The sequence below is a fragment of the Triturus cristatus genome, chromosome 5_1, assembly GCF_964204655.1.
Source record: "Triturus cristatus chromosome 5_1, aTriCri1.1, whole genome shotgun sequence".
In the NCBI taxonomy this organism is placed as follows: domain Eukaryota; kingdom Metazoa; phylum Chordata; class Amphibia; order Caudata; family Salamandridae; genus Triturus; species Triturus cristatus.
In genome coordinates, this window is record NC_140587.1 from 270,884,878 (window position 1) to 270,902,890 (window position 18,013).

General features: G+C 42.4%; 1 protein-coding gene across 2 annotated transcripts in view; it reads left to right on the forward strand.

Moving 5' to 3' along the window:
* Nucleotides 1-18,013, forward strand: part of ADCY8 (adenylate cyclase 8) — a 1,038,851-nt gene that overhangs the window by 354,599 nt on the left and 666,239 nt on the right. The window lies entirely within an intron of this gene.

Below are 18,013 nucleotides of genomic sequence, written 5' to 3' on the forward strand. Positions count from 1 at the left end.
GATTTCTGATTTTCGTATTACAGTCAACTTGTTGTATTGTATTACATTGGTATTTATATAGTGATTTCTTTCTTCGATGTGCTTCTGCTGCTGTGGGTTTCCTGCTCTATTTTTGTCTTGTAAGTTTTAGTGTGTACTGAAGCCTTTATGCCTCTTAGCCTTCTCCGAAGAGGTGCACGGCTCATTGGTATTTGCACGGTGTCACGTCCTACCCAGCTCTGGAGCACACAAATGATCACGTCACAGGTAGCACACCTTTATTCTTCAGCAGGCAACCGTTAAATGAAAACAATACATTATGATTCCCAACTGATTATGAAACTTTGTAAGGAGTCTGTCGAGGACCACAAGAGTCCTGCTGCACATGATCACATGACACTACATGTCTCCCTTTGTTAAATAAAAAGTGCGAGCAACATATAAACATTAGAGTTCTTCAATGAGTTGCTGAGCTGCTCGTACCAATCTTCCAGATCTACTTGTACAAGCTGAAGGAGTGGCACTGTCATCTGGCATCGTGATATAGACTCAGATGCTTAACTTGGGCACTCAGATTGAGTTGTCTCACTCGTAAGGTCTGGAGCAGATGAACATCGAGGCAAAGGCTTGAAATGTGATGAGTCTCTCATAATGGACTTTCCGGGATGTTGAGCAGTCACCATATACCCTTAACTTTTCATGACTCTCAATGGATCAGCAACAAATGGAGCGTCAGACTTGCATTTCCGCCGTTCTGAGTGCATCTGTTCTTATTTGTGTAGGCCATCATCTTATTTTTGCAAGAAGTCTTCGTGACACGGATCACATGTTCCAATGGCTCTCCCAGACAGAAAGGTGGCAGGGCTTTCACCTGTTGTAGAATGGGGAGTTGACCAATAGGCATGAAGGAGATGTGCTTTTCTGAGGCGATATTCAAGCAACTAAGAAAGTCCTTAAACTCTCTGCTGTTGAAGGGTGGACCGTTATTAGACTTAAAAATGGAGGAAACACCCCACACTGCGAAAATATAATCTAGCCTCTCGGTGACTTTGTCATGGATGGTCGATGATAAATCTTACACTAACTGAAAACAGGAGTACTCATTAATAAATGCCAAGAGATGATGGCCATTGTTAAGGGTCCAAAGAAATCAACTCCAATGTTCTCCCATGCTCAATTTAGAAGGTCAGGCATGTTTACCGGATGCTGTGTTTTCTTGGGAGATAAGCAGTTCCATAGGTGGCATGCTTTCAGTTCCTTCTTGACTCATTTATCAAAGTGGGGAAACCACACTCTGTCCCTGAGGCTACAATGCCACAATGTCCTTCGTGCGCCAGTTAAATCAATGACTTTTTGACTCAAGCTCTCAGTTATGACAATTCTCATACCTCTTACTATAATGCCTTCCTCCATGATGGAAAGTTCTTTCTGCATATTTTTGAATTTTTTATATTCAATGTCATCTGAGAGAGGTTGAGTAGGTTTCCCCCATGATTGCATAGCAATGATATCCTTGAATGTAAGCATGTTTCTGTCTTTGTTAGCAACAGCAATGATTTTTTCGATGGAAAGAGCTGCAGGAATGCTAGATCTTGCTATGAAGGTGACATATGCTTCAGCCACTTTAGACATTGCACTATTACGTTGTAACATGCAAGGGGGCATCTTGGCTTTCAGATTTCCAAAAATGGGAGCAACGCTTGCTAGTCAGTGACAAGGGTGAAATTCGTACCATACAGAAACACATGAAAATGTTCACATGAAAATGTTCACACAACCTCACTAGAGCCAGGCTCTCTTTTTGTGGATGAGAATAGGCATGTTTAGTCTGAGATAAACTTCTGCTAGCATATGCCAAAATGTGCCTCTGAGTATTTGGATGTCCATTGCGTTGAGCAAGGATCGCGCCCAACCCCACAGCTTCTATCTAATGTGACCTCAGTATGCAGCTCTGGATCAAAATAAGCCATTTCAGTTGCATTTTCAAATGTGTGTTTAATTTCTTGAAACTCTGGTTGCATTCAAAGAACTACTTGAAATTAATATTATTCTCTAAGGGGCAGATTTACAAGCCCCTTGCGCCTCATTTACGCCGCCGTTGCGTCACTTTTGTGACGCAGCGGCGGCGCAAATCGTGCGCCATGGTGCGGGGTACTTACAACGTGATGCATCTGGGAGATGCGTCACGTTGTATAGCCCTGCGCCACATGTAGGCGCAGGGGGGGGGGGCGTTCCGGCGCAGGAACGCCTCCTAAAAGTGGCTGAGTGAAATCTATAAGATTTCACTCAGTCACTTTTATGCCCATGCTGCGTCAAAACCTTGCGCCTGCCTGAAGCAGGCGTAAGGATTGATGCAGCATTAGCAAGATAGGGCCCCCCAGACCATTGCTGGAGCTGCGTCGCGCTTGTGACGCAACTCCAGCAATGCGCCACTTTTACGGCACAGATGCGTCACGCATCTGTGCCGTTTTTGCCCCATGGTGCGCCGCATTGTAAATGCGGCGCATCCATGGTGGCGGAGCTGCAGCGCACAATAACTGGCGCATCCCTGCTGATATGCAGGGATGCGCCAGTTATTGTAAATATGCCCCTCAATTCGTAAAATAGAAACACCAAGCCGAACAAGCACACAAACTGTGGTTGTGACGCACGTTCCCCCATAAAGATCCCATACAAGAGTCCAAAACTTGTGAGCCTTGCAGCTCAAACGGTGTGCATCGCCACTGCTCCTGCTGTTTCCAAGGAACAGTCTCCAAGACCAATGACAAATTTAAACACAACTGTGGAGTGCACCACCAACTCAAAAAAATGATTCAGTCCATCCACTGTGGAGTTTTCAAAAGTTGATCTTTATTCTTTTAGTTCATTAAAACAACAGTCAAACAGCTGACACGTTTCGTCCAACTGGTGTGGACTTCATCAGGGCTTCAAACAAATGTAAAGATCTTAGAGGTAGTAGGTCATTATACAAATGTAGAGGAAAAGTAATACGCTGTATATATACTGGAAAACAATTGTGCCCTCCTGGATCCAGGGACAGTTGAGATAATTAAGCGGCTCCTGTGCCGAGCAACAGCTAAGGAAGTCCGTGTATTTGTCCTGGTTCTCAATAAGAATATTATTCTCTGTTGACTCTCTTTTTGGGGCACTCACTGTGGCAAATTCACAAATATATCCGGAGCAATAGCTGGCCATCCCTAAGCTTGTGCGTCCCCTTCTATAATACTGATAGCGCTGGCACACTTAAAGCGCTAGCGCTATTAACAGAGGGTGCTCCCAGATTCTTGGTGCAGCCCCAGAGAAGGCATGGTTATAGATTTTTTCCTTACGGAAGCGGGGTGGTTAGAGCACATGGTCTCTGGTGGGCCGGGAATTTATGAACGCTCCAGATACCACGATTTTCTGGGCAAGATATGCCGGGGAGTTCCTGTACAGTGCTTTGTGTGTGATACAGGCCAGTTTGAGCTGGATTCTGGCTTCAAAAGGAAGCCAGTTCAACGCCTTCAGATGTGGAGAGATGTGGTCAAATTTTTTAGAGCCTGATAGGAGTCTTGCTGCTGAGTTGAAGCAAGCTTTTAGAGGGGCCGTGGATGTCTTTGGTAGGCCAGATAGGGTTAAGCAGACGTATTAAATTCTGGAGATAACAAACGCCTGAACTGCGATTTTTAGGTCCTCAGCTTCAAGAAAGGGTTTTAGTTTTCTCAAATAGCTCAGTTGGAACCTGGCAGTTTTGGCCATCGAGTTGATGTGTTCATGCATATTCAGGTTGCAGTCCAAGGTCATAACAAGAGATTTGGCAGAATTCACTATGGTTGGTGTGCAGTTAAGTGCTGTGATCGACTTAGTCCATTCCAGGATGTCATTGGTGTTTTTAGGGGGGAGATGAGAAGGAACTCAATTTTTTGGGCATTCAGTTTGAGCTGGTTGTTGGCAAGCCATTGAACAGTCAGTTTCAGGGCGTCATTCACATAGGTAATCTCCTCTAGAGATGAGATTTTGATGTAGATCTGAGTATCATCGGCGTACATATGGAAGGAGATGTTGGCAGTGCGGAGTATTTCAGCTAACGGTTCAAGGTAGAGATTGAAGAGGGTAGGGGACACAGTAGAGCCTTCAGGGACACAGATTGTTGTTGGGGAAGGAGCATATAGGTTACTGTTGACTAAGAATCTCTAGGAGTAGTTCCTGAGGAAGGAACCAAACCATTTGATGACGGTACCTCGTAGACCCATCCTGTGTTCGAGGAGTTCAATTAGTTTTTCGTGGTTGACTGCGTCAAATGCCGAAGAAAGATCCAGTAGGATCAAGAGACAGGTTTTACCTTGGTCAAGAGCTTGGAGAGCTTCATCTACAACGTGAAGAAAAGTTGTTTCAGTGCTATGCCCAGGCCTGAAACCAGATTGGAACTCGTGAAGCAAGTTGAATTTAGCGATATGTTGGCTTAGTTGAAGCTGCACACATTTCTCTAGCACTTTTGCAAGAAGAGGAATATTAGAAATTGGTCCGAAGCTGTCTGGAATTGCAGGATTCAGAGTGGTTTTTTTTAGGATGCGGATGACTTGCCCAGTTTTAAGGAGTCAGGAGTCAGGTTTTCAGGGCGTCCGGTTAGTCAGGAGTCAGGTTTTCAATGAGTCAGGTTGTGTTGCCCTTGCATTGCACAAAGCTTACGTGTCCCTTCCTACACAAAAACAATTCTCGTTGTATTGCAGGCACCCTTGCAATATAATGCAAGGGTGCCTGCATTGGGGCTCGGCAGCACATAGTGTGCCAGCGCAAGGAGAGAGCAGAAATGCTCCACATCTATGTAAATGTGGAGCTTTTCTATCCTTTCCCTTTCACACAGAGCAGCAACTTAGCTTGCTGGCCTGTGTTGCATGAAAGATTTTAAAATATACTTCTATGTTTTTATTGGTTTCTAAAATGCAGGATTATCTGTACGTTTTCTTATTCGCATGAGATCGCTTGTCACATATATGTAAAAAAGTGACAGAGCTACTATAATACAGTACATCACAGTGTTTGCCACCATATTTGGTAGGTACTGTGAAAAGCAGTTTTCTGAGCAGAGCACTTAAATGGCACTTGAATAATTAATGCAAGGACAATTTCCAGATTTCTTTTATCTAATTTTTCTATCTGGGCATCATTAGCTGTTTCTGTCAAATGTTTTTACTGCACTGCAAGGATTCAAATCAGAGGAACAGAAGTCTATCTGCAGGGTATACATATTCTAAAGCATAAAAGTATATTTTATAATGAATTACATTACCTTTAACAGTACGTTTTTACAATAAAGTGCATGGTGCCTACTAATGTTTTTATTTCAGATCATGGAATCCAACCAAATGTGTCTGATTATAGAATCCTCATATCACATATTTAGTGATGGATTGGCAAGGGAAGGGTGATGATATGATAATGTGTTATAAGGAACTAAATAACCCATACCATACAGAAATATAGCTATTACCGATCATTTTTGTATTATGTCTGTCTGCCTTTATTTCTTTATTGACAGTTCAGATGTCCAAAACCCAACCCATGAGACACACATAAATGTGCATATATACACAATAAAATATATAGTCAGTTAAAATGTAAATAAGGCATTAGTTACACCTGAGATGCATCCAATCTTGTGCAGTTTACATAAAAATATCCTAATTCATCTATAAAACATCAGTTATTTGTGCACGTATTTGTGCAAAAGATGCTATTTGTTGGCTTTTTTCAATATTTTTGTTCTCATATACCAAACGGCTTGGATACATTTTGAGACAACAAACACCATGCAGAAACTAGTGTTTTATTTGCATATCCTTAATGCGTTGTGGTATTGCCTTACTCCCAAATTTAAGCGAAGAAGTTTAATCCATCTAGATCTCGACTCCTTCCATGCTGGGCAGAAAAATAACACATACTCTTCAGTTTCTTTAAACGTATTTAATACAGATGGGACACAATCCAGAACCACGTGCCAAGCAACCAATCACAAAAAGTGCCAGTGGGAGCGTACCCAATCTGAACTTCACATGCAGAGTCCTTAAGTAGTGGGGTTTAACATAATCTAAAAATTCTTCAAAGTTATAGTCGTTTTTCGAAAAGTGCTAGTTAATCCCCCCATTGTGATTGAAGTAATTTGTTTATCCTGGCCACAATGGCAGAATTTCTTTTTAACAATACGGAGTGCGTCTGATGGAATAGACAGAGTATTTGACCAGTAATCCCCCAGCCACAGGTCTGACAGTTAAGAATTAACATACCTCAGCCATGGGGTTTTGGTCACTTGTGAACTGCCAACGACATCACATAACCTCCTCTTATAGTGTTCTAATTCTTCTGTGGTCCAAATTTATATCCAATGCAGGATGGGCCTCAATCTAGCATACTCATTTATTGCAGTTGCGGCCGGCACAGGTAACAACGGTGGGGCGAGGCGGAGCGGGGCAGTGGGAGGGAAAGTGGACAGATAATGGGATAGGGAAAGTAAAATAAAAAAAGAAATGAAACCACTTACCTTGCATACAACTAAACTTTAAAAATTGTTTTGTTTTTCTAAAATAAATTCACAAAGTGAAAAGTTGTTATTTAGAAACAAAAAACTTATGACACCCACACCTAGGGATTTGTTTTCCCTGGTTGTGTGGGTACCTATTTTTTTTTCTCTGACAGACAGAATACTGTCCACTGTAATTGGAGGTGGTGGTGTAATGGCCTTTTCCAACAGCTGCGGAAGCATTCCATCTACAGAGCCAATGCTGGATCCATTGAGCTGGTGTTCCTACGTATCCTAAGTAGAGTGAGCAGGCCATCAGTTAGACTGACAAGGTACTCTATCGCTTCTGCAATGGAGTACCCTTGCTGTCGATCTCTGAATCAACTCCTTAGACACCATGGCTGGATAGCCTATGCTCATTCTCCTATACTTTCCTTAGGGTGATAATGTTAAGATTTGCACTGTGAGAATTCTTGTTAAGCTCTGTTAGAAGAGATAGTATTTTGGCATGGCAACTGCAATTTTGTAAACATTTGTATTTTTAGGTGTTTGGACAAAATATCAATTTAAAAATATCAGGAGGCAGCAATAACGGAAATTAAATATAATGACACACAAATATTGAGATGCACAAATATCGTTGACAAGAATATAATTTTTGAGGTAAGTAATTTTGTGGTAAATAATATCAATATTTTTAATATCAATTTCACTAATACAGTGGTTAAAATATTGCTTTATAATTTATTCTAATCGGTTTCAGTTAATCTAATAATTGTATGTTTTACTATTGTTTATATAAATGTAAATAATTGTTTTTAAAATACAGCTTGTAATTTTAAGTGATTTAGAAATTTGTATTAATTTTTAATAGCAATATATAGTGTTGTAGGGGTTGTTGGGATTTTAGGGGTAATAGGGTGGGAAGTTATTTAGGTAATAATTAATTAAGAATGATTTAATAAATGTTATTTTTTATTTATATGATTGATATTTTGTATGTACTTTCTGTAACACTGACTTATTTTCATTATACGTTATTTGTGGGCTGTTAGTTTTATAGGGGTATAGAGTAGATAGTTAATTAGGTAATAATTCATAATTATTCATTATTAATAGCTAATGAATTATTTAATTGATGTTTAAATATGAAATTTATGGAATACTTATTATTTTTTACAATATTTTATTCGATTTTCCCCCATTAGTGCACAAGAGATACCATTTATGATACACAAACCTTTATAAATACAAAGAAAAAAAAGAAAAGAACAAACTAACTTAAAGAAAAACAAACCAATATACAGAGTTCATGGCTTCTTTAAATACATTGCATAACTCATCCAAAATTCAATAAATGTCATACAAAAATAACATTTACAAGCTAATGTCATAAAAAGGAATCAACCGTTTCATAATTTATCCATAGACAAAAAAATACCACATCCAGTTCAATATAAATTTCAATAGTCATAATAAAATCCATATTTAATCAAACCTTTTTGTTAGATAAATATCTATTAAGAAAGTTAAAAAAGGGAGTGAAGCGTCTCCTCCCTCATATACTTCTGGGCCGTCTTTCTTCTAAACCCGTCTCCAAGCATTCTAAAACCAGTGGCCGATCATAGCCCCTCTTATTTTTGCAGCCCTACCCTTACGGACATACAAGCTGCTTTCCAAATGGTTCATGAAGAGTAATCGGGCCAGCCATTGATAATAAGTCAAAGGATGAGAGTTGATCCAGCCTGAAGCAGTACAGATCTGGAACACTGCCATTGCTACATACAGAATATTTATACTGGCCCATTACCTCTTGATTACCTCATCAACCCCTAGTAGAACAAGCTAGGATGATAAACATATCAGCCTATGCAAAATAGCTTCTAAAAACCCCAGCGTATATCCAGCTTACCACAACTACTAAACATATAGACCATATCAGCATTGTAGCTACTACATCACAGGCATGTTGTACCAACCCTTCTTCCCAGGCTTTCAATTTTTTCAAGGGTGTAATAAAGGTTAAAGAGCATCTTATAATGATGAGTTTGCAGTCCAGTGGATAGTGTGCTTTCCACAAGGAAGTATAGTTACTGTATCGTCCAATTCCCAGTTTACTCCTAGCCTGAGATCACAGCTTAAATGCAGATTGCATTATTTTTAATTTGATGTTTTTGAAGTAGCTAGGTTCAACAGTTCTTCAAAAGCATGCACTTGCCTCCTCTCCCAGCAGAAGATCATAAAGTGAGGGAGGATTTTCCCCTAGTTGGTCACCCGTCTGCTTTACTATAAATAAAATCTGCATATACTGCAGAGCAACAGCCCATAAAAGAAAAGTAAAAATTGGGCACAGCCCACCCTCCTCTTGTCCTAGGTAGCATAGAATATTTTAGGGCCCATCGAGCTCTAGCATATGACCATATGAAACGACTGGCCATATCCTTTATCCACTTGAACCAACAGCTCTCACACTGCAAGGGGTTGGACCTAAAGAAATAGAGTACCCGGAGTAAGAAAAGCATCTTATTTACATTACAGTGCCCCATTATTAAGAGGAGTAAGTTATCCATCCGCTAGAGATACCTCTTAGTATTTAGCAACACTGGGGCCAGATTTGTCTCTGCTATCTGATCCACTTTACTCATAATATTGACCCAAGGTAAATCACCTGCTCAGTTCTTCTATCAACCACTAGATGTACCCATTCATTAGCCACTGTCTGACTTTTCTTTATATTTAAGAGATTGCCAGATACCATACCGAACCTGACAGCTTCCACTTCCGCTTCCCTTGAAGCTCATTTGGGATCAGGTGTAACTAACGCAATGTTGTCTGCATAGGCTAATACCTTAGTACTCAATCCAAATGTAACCAGTGGTACTATTAAGTTATTATCTATGAGCTTCCTAATTATTAGGTCATGTATAAAGCAGAGGCAAGCAGGGGCACCTCTGTCTTGTTCCCCTCATAATAGAAAAGGCTTCTGATTCAAACCCGCAATTTGCTGTCTAGCTGTCATTTTGCTTGATAAAGCCTGTTTAACTCTTATACAACCCAGAATAACTTGGCTCCACTTGAGCACAGTGTGATGTTGCTCTAAGTTCTACGTTCCGTGTTGGAGCGTGGAGCGTAGGGGTTTCATTGGCAACAGTTGATTGAAGTCCTCCGTGGATGGGGTCAATCAATAAACCCTCTACATCGGCATTACAATTTCCAGTGTTATTTACTTACACTGGCGACGATCGCGTGAGGAGGAAAGGAGGGCTTGACCCCCAACGCGGAGAGGGAGTAACGTGAATGCTGAGGATCGATTATTTTAAATAGAAGAAATCCAAAGGGAAAAGGAGGAAGAAATGGAAGAAGGGGATCGCGGAAACATCTTACCCGTGTAGCGGTTCTCGGCCGACAGCTTATGGGCCATGGAGTAACGAAGAGGAACTGTGGCATACGCGCGGTGAAGAGTCTGCTGGAACGCAGATCGCGCATGCGTTTCATTTCGTCGGATCTTGGTGAGTAACATGCTCTATCTCCCTTGGAGAAGAGCCTGAACGTCACGCAAGGGCTGCGCTGAGAAAACAAGCACAATCTTCGGCAAAAAGAAGGCTATTAAGTGCGTGGAGCAACGGATGCAGCGTTTTGACGATCAGTTTGAAAAACACTGTGACTGGATGGTCAGTGTTCTGTCATTTGTGCCATATTTTCAGGACATTTTTGGGAGATTGGGAAAAAAGAGGAAGAACTCTTATTTTTATAAGACTAAAAACACGGTGACAAGCACATCAAAAAAAAAAAAGGCTTGTCATAATATTGAAATAGGGGCAAGCTAACACGGTGACAAACGCAATTTTTTTTTAAAAAAAATAAAAGGAAAATATGTTGCATAAGTTTTTTTTTATATAAAATGTATTATTTTATTTTCCTGAGTTTGAGAGACAATGGTAGTTCAGTTGTTTTCAACATTGAAATTTTGAAGGAAAAGGAAGGGTTACGCGGAGGACGCAAGTGTGTGGAAAGAATTTATAAAATTTGTAGAATAAGTGAAATTTGGAATAATTAGAAAATGCAAAATGTTACTGCGCCACCATTTTTTTTGTCAAGCCCAGGGGAACCACCAGTGAAATGGCAAAAATGGAAGAAGATTTTTGAAAATTATGCAAGGGTGTGTGGTGCGAATTTGAGTGCAGAGAGAAAGCAGGCGCTTTTACTTCACTGTTTAGGTGGAGAGGGGCAAGAAGTGTTGGAAAATTTGCCGACTCTAAGTCAAATATGTCAAAGAGGGTTAAATGAATATGAGGTATGTGTAAAACAATTGGATATTCATTATCTTCCAAAAGTAAGCACTATTATGGAACGTTATTATTTTGGATTAAGAGAACAGGGAAAGGAAGAGACAGTGGAAGAATTTGTGACCGCTCATAGGAAATTGGCGTCAAGCTGCAAATTTGGGGAATTGGTAGAAGAAAGAATACGTGATCAGTTTGTACTAAAATGTGGAAGTGACAAAATAAGAGAGGAACTTTGGCTAAAAGATGAACCACCTTTAGATGAGGTAATGGTTATTGCAAAAAGGGTGGAACACATGTTAAAATGTGTTAGCGAATTGAGCAAAGTAGGGAAGTCTACAGTGGCGCTAGAGAAAGTAGAGGAGGTGGTATGCCAGGAAGTAAAAAAGACTGATGTTGAAAATAAGAAGGGTGGAGGAGATGAGAAAAGAGAGAAACCTGGGGATGTAGAGAAAAAATATGTGATACCTTTTCAGGGGACATGTTATCGGTGTGGGAAAAATGGTCATAAGGCAAATGCAAATTTTTGTCCTGCACTGAGAGTGGTTTGTAACGTTTGTGGGAAAAGAGGGCATTTTTCAAAGAACTGTCGTTTCCGAAACAAAAGTGGGGGTAAAATTGATGTGAAAGAGGTCAGTTTTCAAGTAAATGAGGTGTGTGGTTTGGAACATCCCTCAGAATGGGTAAAAATAGAAAATGTGGAGGTAAAGATGAAATTTGATTCCTATTCACATCTCACTTTTAACTCGAAAGAGATTTTTGAGAAGAACTTCAAAGGCAAAATAAAATTATTAAGAACTGATGTTAGACCTACAGGTTATGGGGGTGCTCCCATAAAGATGTTGGGATATTTTCAGGCTGGTCTGGAGTGCAAAGAGAGGTTTACGGATGCAAAGCTCTATGTAGCAGAGAGAGGGGATAATTTACTGAGTTGGTCACACCAAGCGAGGCTTGGTATTATTCTTCACCCAAATGGAAATCCACCTGTGACGGTGCAGTCTGTTGAGAATAGTGGTGAAAAGTATGTAAAAAAATTTGGTGAGTTATTCAAGAATGAGTTAGGTTGTTTGAAAGGGTACAACCATTGTATAAGATTGAAGTTAGGTGCAAAACCTGTTTTAGCTAAGGTTAGGAGAATTCCTCTAATTGTGCAAGATTCAGTACAAAAAGAAATTGATAGATTGTTGGATGCTGGGGTAATTGAGCCGGTTGAGGCGACAGAATGGTTGGCCCCCATAGTGGTTGCTAGGAAAAGCAATAATGAGATTCGTCTATGTGTGGACTTGCGTGCACTTAATAAGGAGGTGGTGGTGGATAAGTTTCCTTTGCCTAACATAGATGAGATGGTATCGACTTTGGATGGTGCTTGCTATTTTAGTACACTGGATTTAGCGTCGGCTTATCACCAGATGCCCTTAGAGAGGAGTTCACAGGAACTTACGGCGTTTATTACACCTATGGGAGCTTTCAAGTTTGTAAGGATGCCTTTCGGACTGGTTTCAGCCGCTTCTGACTTTCAGAGGATTATGAATGAGGTGGTCAAGGGAATTTAAGGGGTCAGGTGTTATCAGGATGACTTGTTAATTTTCGGGAAGACTTTGGAAGAACATGATGGGAGAGTTGAGAAAGTGTTGAGCAGATTGATTAAAGCTGGGTTGATTCTACGTTTTGAGAAATGCAAGTTTGGTGTGACAGAGGTAGATTATTTGGGTCATCACATATCTGGTAATGGTGTAAAACCGAAAAAAGAGCTGGTGGACACTATTGTAAATCTGAAGGAACCATGTTCGAAAGAAGAGCTAGCTTCATTTCTGGGAATGGCAGAGTTTTATTGTAAGTTTATAAAAAACTTTGCAAACAAGACATGTCAGTTAAGGAGTTTACTTTCAAAGAAAACCGAGTTTGTGTGGAGTGAGGCATGTAGGGTAGAGTTTATGAATGTTAAGCTTGATCTAAGGAATGCTCCTGATCTACAAGCCTACAAACCAAGTGATTTAACGTATGTTGTGACAGATGCGAGTAACAAAGGTCTTGGTGCACTGCTAATCCAGAAAAGAGATTCTCAGGACTGTTTGGTTGCCTGTGCGTCAAGGTGTCTAAGAGGAGCTGAGATAAATTACTCGGTTATTGAAAAGGAGGCTGTAGCCATTCATTGGGCGTTGAACAAATTTAAGAAATTTGTTTGGGGTACTCGGTTCATTGTAAGGTCTGATCACAAACCATTGAAAGAGATTTTTGAGAAAAAAGGCTTGGACTCCATTTCCGCGAGAATCAGGAGGTGGGTGATATCTCTTCAGGAATTTGATTTTTCCAGGTGCATGTACTGTTTCCGCAGATTGTCTATCACGTTTGGTAGATACTGTAGATTGTCAAGATGTTGTGAGAGATGAAGACATTGGTGAGGAGTTTGATGTGAGTGTTTGTGAGATCACCTCAGGTGTTATCAAGGAAGATGAATGGAGAGATGAAGTAAAGAAGGACAAGGAAATGCTGAACGTTGTGGACATGATTTCTTAAAATAAAGGTAACAAGCTGGAGAAGCCTTGGTTAATGGTGTGTGATGAGCTTGCCATCGGTAATGGTATTTTAACCAGAGGGACGAGGTTGGTTCCTCCACTGAGTTTGAGAGACAACATTATAAAAATGGCTCATGAGGGGCACATGGGTATTTGTAAAACTAAGGAGCGGATTAGGCAGGATTTTTGGTGGCCTGGTCTGGATTTAATGGTGGAGCGCTTGGTGCGTGATTGTGTTCCTTGTTCCATGAGTGATAAGATTCTTAAATCAAGACAAACTCCGATGGTCTGTAGGAGGTTACCCATGTGTCCCTGGGATGAAATAGCCATTGATATTGTTGGACCACTTCATGGTGAGCATCACACTCCATATTTGATAGTTTTACTTGATCTATATTCACGATGGATAGAAGTGAGCTGTGTACGTGATATTTCTACTCAGGCTGTTATTAAGTTTTTAGCTGCAATTTTTAAACATGAAAGTTTTCCAGGTTCTTAGCTGTCTGATAATGGTCCACAGTTTTGCTCGGGTGAAATGGAGGAATATTTGAGGAAGTGTGGAATTGTTCATAAGAAAACCTCGCTTTATCATCCGGAGACCAATGGAGCAATAGAAAGATTGAATAAGACCTTGAAAGAAAGTATTCAATTAGCAAGAGTAAACAGTTTGAATTGGAGAGAGGAGTTGCAAAGAAGGATCACAGCTTATAGATTTACTCCACACTCTTCGACAGGAAAGACTCCTTTTGAATTATTTAAAGGAAGAGCTGCAAATACTATTATATGCCCAGGTTGGATGACTTTGGATAAGGGTATAAAACACAATGACATTGGTCAGTGGAGGGACAAAGAATACTATTTACAAAAGAAAAGGAACGTATATTTTGATGCTCGTAAGTCAGCCAAATTAGTGGAATTCAAAGAGGGAGACAAAGTTAAAATTAGAGCACCTGTTGGGTGTCTCAATTGGTCTAAGTTCACTGATGTAAAGACTGTCGTGAAGATCTTCAAGAATGCAGTAAAAACAAATGATGGTCGGATATGGAATCGCAGTCGTGTTGTTCATGTTGGATCCAAATGTGACAATGGAAGTTGTAAAGAAGGTTGCAGTCATTCTTCTTCACAAAAATTGACTTTTAATTCTACTCGCAAGAGTTTAAGATCTTCAAAGAGCCCTGTATATCTTAGGGATTTTGTAAGATCTTAGTTAGTTGTGACTCTATTCTTATATGTAGTAGGCTGAGATTTGTTCCTGTTTTTTATTTTTCATATGTGGTAGGAGGAAAGATGTGATCAACTGTTAGTTATATTTTTTATACTTAGATGAACACTCCTGAGGCGAACTAGCCGGGAGCTCCTTTATTTTAAACAAACTGTGATTGATACTGTGTTTTAATCTGTACTCTGTATTTTTAAAAGCTTATTTGCACAATTCCCTGGTCTTTACCTGGTCGGCGCAGGGAAGCAGATCGCTTGCTGTCTCTGCCCTGACCCGAGTCTTGCCGCCATTCCCTGCGTGAGGGACATGCCCACCTCGGGTGGCCACGCCCCCCCCTCCCACTGCCAACTCCACTCTACAAAACATGAGTACCAGCCGGAAGCGCAGCGGACGAGCGCAGTGGGCGCGACGATTGCGCGCCGAAGGCGCGCTTAAGGCAAGCTCGTCTGCGCTCGTCCGCGCCTCGGACGCAACTGGGGCAACTCTCCCTACCTTGATCCCTCCGCCAGCCGCCGCCCCCCTCCCACATTTGGCGCGTGAGTCCCTTCTCCGTCTGCGAGACTTCGCACATAAGGGTCAGTTATCATTTCTTGATACCGCCTTCCCCCTGCACGAGTTTACCAGTCAGGGCCTTCTAACTTGCGGCCTTCTCAATGTCAGGTCATTACCAAAACATGCCAATGAAATCCAACTGCTCATTGACGCCCATCACCTGGACGCGCTATTTCTCACTGAGACCTGGACGCATGCAGATTGCAACGTCGACCTCGGTCTCGCGTGCCCTCAAGATTTTAAAATACTGCATCTCCCCAGGCCAAAGGGCCGTGGCGGGGGAGTGGGGGTCATCTTCCGAGCATCCTGGTCGATTGCCATTCTTGACATAGACCCGGTTGCCGGAACGGAACTCCTTGGCGTTTCGATTAACTGTCACCATGGAGACACCGTGACAGCCATTATCTGCTACCGCCCCCCTGGGGTTTTCAACGCCCAGCAGCAACAATCGCTAATCACTACTCTCACTAATCTGGCCACTTCCCACCACAAACTAATCATTTTAGGAGACTTTAATCTCTGGCCCAACGGCAGCCTGGATAATGCACTGCACAACTTAGTGCTTTCCTGCGATGGAGTCGGCCTCTCACAATTGGTTAACAAACCCACCCACACTGCCGGGCACCAACTGGATTTAATTTTTGCCTCTCCCCAGTTGGTACACCTGGGTGACATCCTGCCCATGTGTTGGACCGACCACGCACTTATTAAATTTCACATCTTATGTGATAAAGCTAAAAGGACCCCACGTAGCACTACTTCAGATTTTCTGTATAGAGATTGGAAAGCCCTTGACAAACTAAGAGCGGCGGGCACTGTATTCAATGTTGAAAACAGTTTCTCCCCCACCAACTCGGTTGAGAACAACTTCAAAGCCTTCTGTCTAGCAATCACCTCCACCGTGGACTCTCTTGCCCCCCAGAAGAAAGGCAAAGCAAAAAGCAGAGCTCCTGCCCCCTGGTTTAACGACTCTCTGAAATCCCTTAAACTAGCCTGCAGACAATCAGAGAGGAAATGGAGACAAGGCTACTCCGATTCGAATAAAGTAATCTGGAAAATCCATCTCCAAGCATATAAAACTGCCATTAATCAGAGCAAAGCCAACTATTTCTGCACTACGATCAGCAATGCCCCCAACAGTTCTAAAAGCATTTTTCAGATTCTCAAAAACCTTACCCACCCTGATTGTGCCATAACATCTACCCTTCCTACACAAGCCCTCTGCGATAACCTTGCACTATTTTTCAAAAACAAAATCGACACCATTATTCATAATCTGAACTCCTCCCCTCCCCTAGGTGGTCTCATTACACCTAGAGCCTGTACTAGTGATCCTGTTTCGGTGCACTCTGATTTTCCTCTCATGGAAAAGCTGCGGGAGTTTCCCTCCATCCCAGAACCTGAATTTGAAAGGCTGGCACTTGGGATCACCTCCGGATCCCCTCTTGACCCGGTGCCTTCTAAAGTCTGTAAGAGTTTTGGTTCTGACCTCTTTGTCACCCTCTGCAGGATCTGCAATCAATCCTTACACTGCGGGCTTGTGCCATCCTCCTGGAAGGAGGCCCTCATCCCCCCACTGTTAAAAGAACCTTCCTTGAACCCTGACTGTTTGTCCAATTACCGGCCTATATCCCTCCTGCCTTTCCCAGCAAAAATTGTAGAGCGATGGGTTAGCACCTGTCTCTCCATTCATCTGGAGAAAAATCAGATTCTGGACGATTTTCAGTTTGGCTTTCGTCCTGCTCACGGGACTGAAACAGCTGTCCTGACAGCTCTGGAGGACCTTCGTATGCGGGCAGACAGGGGCCAGGCAGTAGCCTTGATCCTGTTGGACCTGTCTGCCGCTTTCGATACGGTCAACCATGGGGTCCTGTTGGAGCGACTCCGGACGGCTGGGGTAGACGGCACTGCCCTACTTTGGTTCCACTCCTTCCTATGGGACAGGAGACAGGCGGTGTCTCTCCCCCCTTATCAATCTATCTTCTCTTCTGTCCCCCACGGGGTGCCCCAGGGCTCCTCCATCAGCCCCATTCTCTTTAACGTGTACCTTAGACCTCTGATCACGTTGATAAAGGCGCACAGGTTAAAAACAAACAACTATGCGGATGACACCCAGCTCATCCTCTCTTGGGAGGGAGAAGACTCTACCCCCCTTGCAGCCTTTCACGACTGCTTAAGGGAGACGGCTGGGTGGCTACACAATAACTCGCTGCAATTTAATTCCTCCAAAACGGAGGTTCTGTATTGTGCAGGAAGTCGCATTCCTCGGCAATTCCCCTGCGACTTTTGGCCCCCGGAAACAGCAGATAAACCTCGGCCAGTTACATCGGTTCGCAACCTTGGGGCCACACTGAATGATAAAATGAACACTGAAACCCAAGTTGCTAAAACGGTGGGAATGTGCACAGCTATCCTGCGCTCCCTGCGCAAAATTATGCCATTGCTACCCGCACAAGCTCGGGAGCAGATAGTCAGGTGCACCATCCTCAGTCGCCTGGACTATTGCAACGCGCTGTTACTTGAGTCCCCAGTTGCCCTGCTTGACCGACTTCAAAGAGTTCAGTCGGCCGCAGCCAAATTAGTTCTGGGTTGGACTAGGAGATCTTCAGCCTCAGCGGCCCTAGCTGAACTACACTGGCTTCCGCTCAAACAACGTGTGGCCTTCAAGTCCCTCTGCCTTGTTTTTAAAGCGCTCCATGGAGCTGGACCTAAACCTCTGCAGGCCATGTTCACATGGTATACCCCTTCCAGAGCTCTACGCTCAGCCTCAGCCCGTCTGGTGATTGTTCCTAAATATAACAAAGTCAGGACGGGGGGCAGATCTTTCAGAGTCGCAGCGGCTAAACTGTGGAACAGTCTGCCTCCTGATATCCGTCAAATCTCACAGCTCCTCCCTTTCAGGAAACGCATCAAGACGTGGTTATTCCCTTAGAAACAACCCCTTCTTCCTGCTCCTCGCTATCTGTTC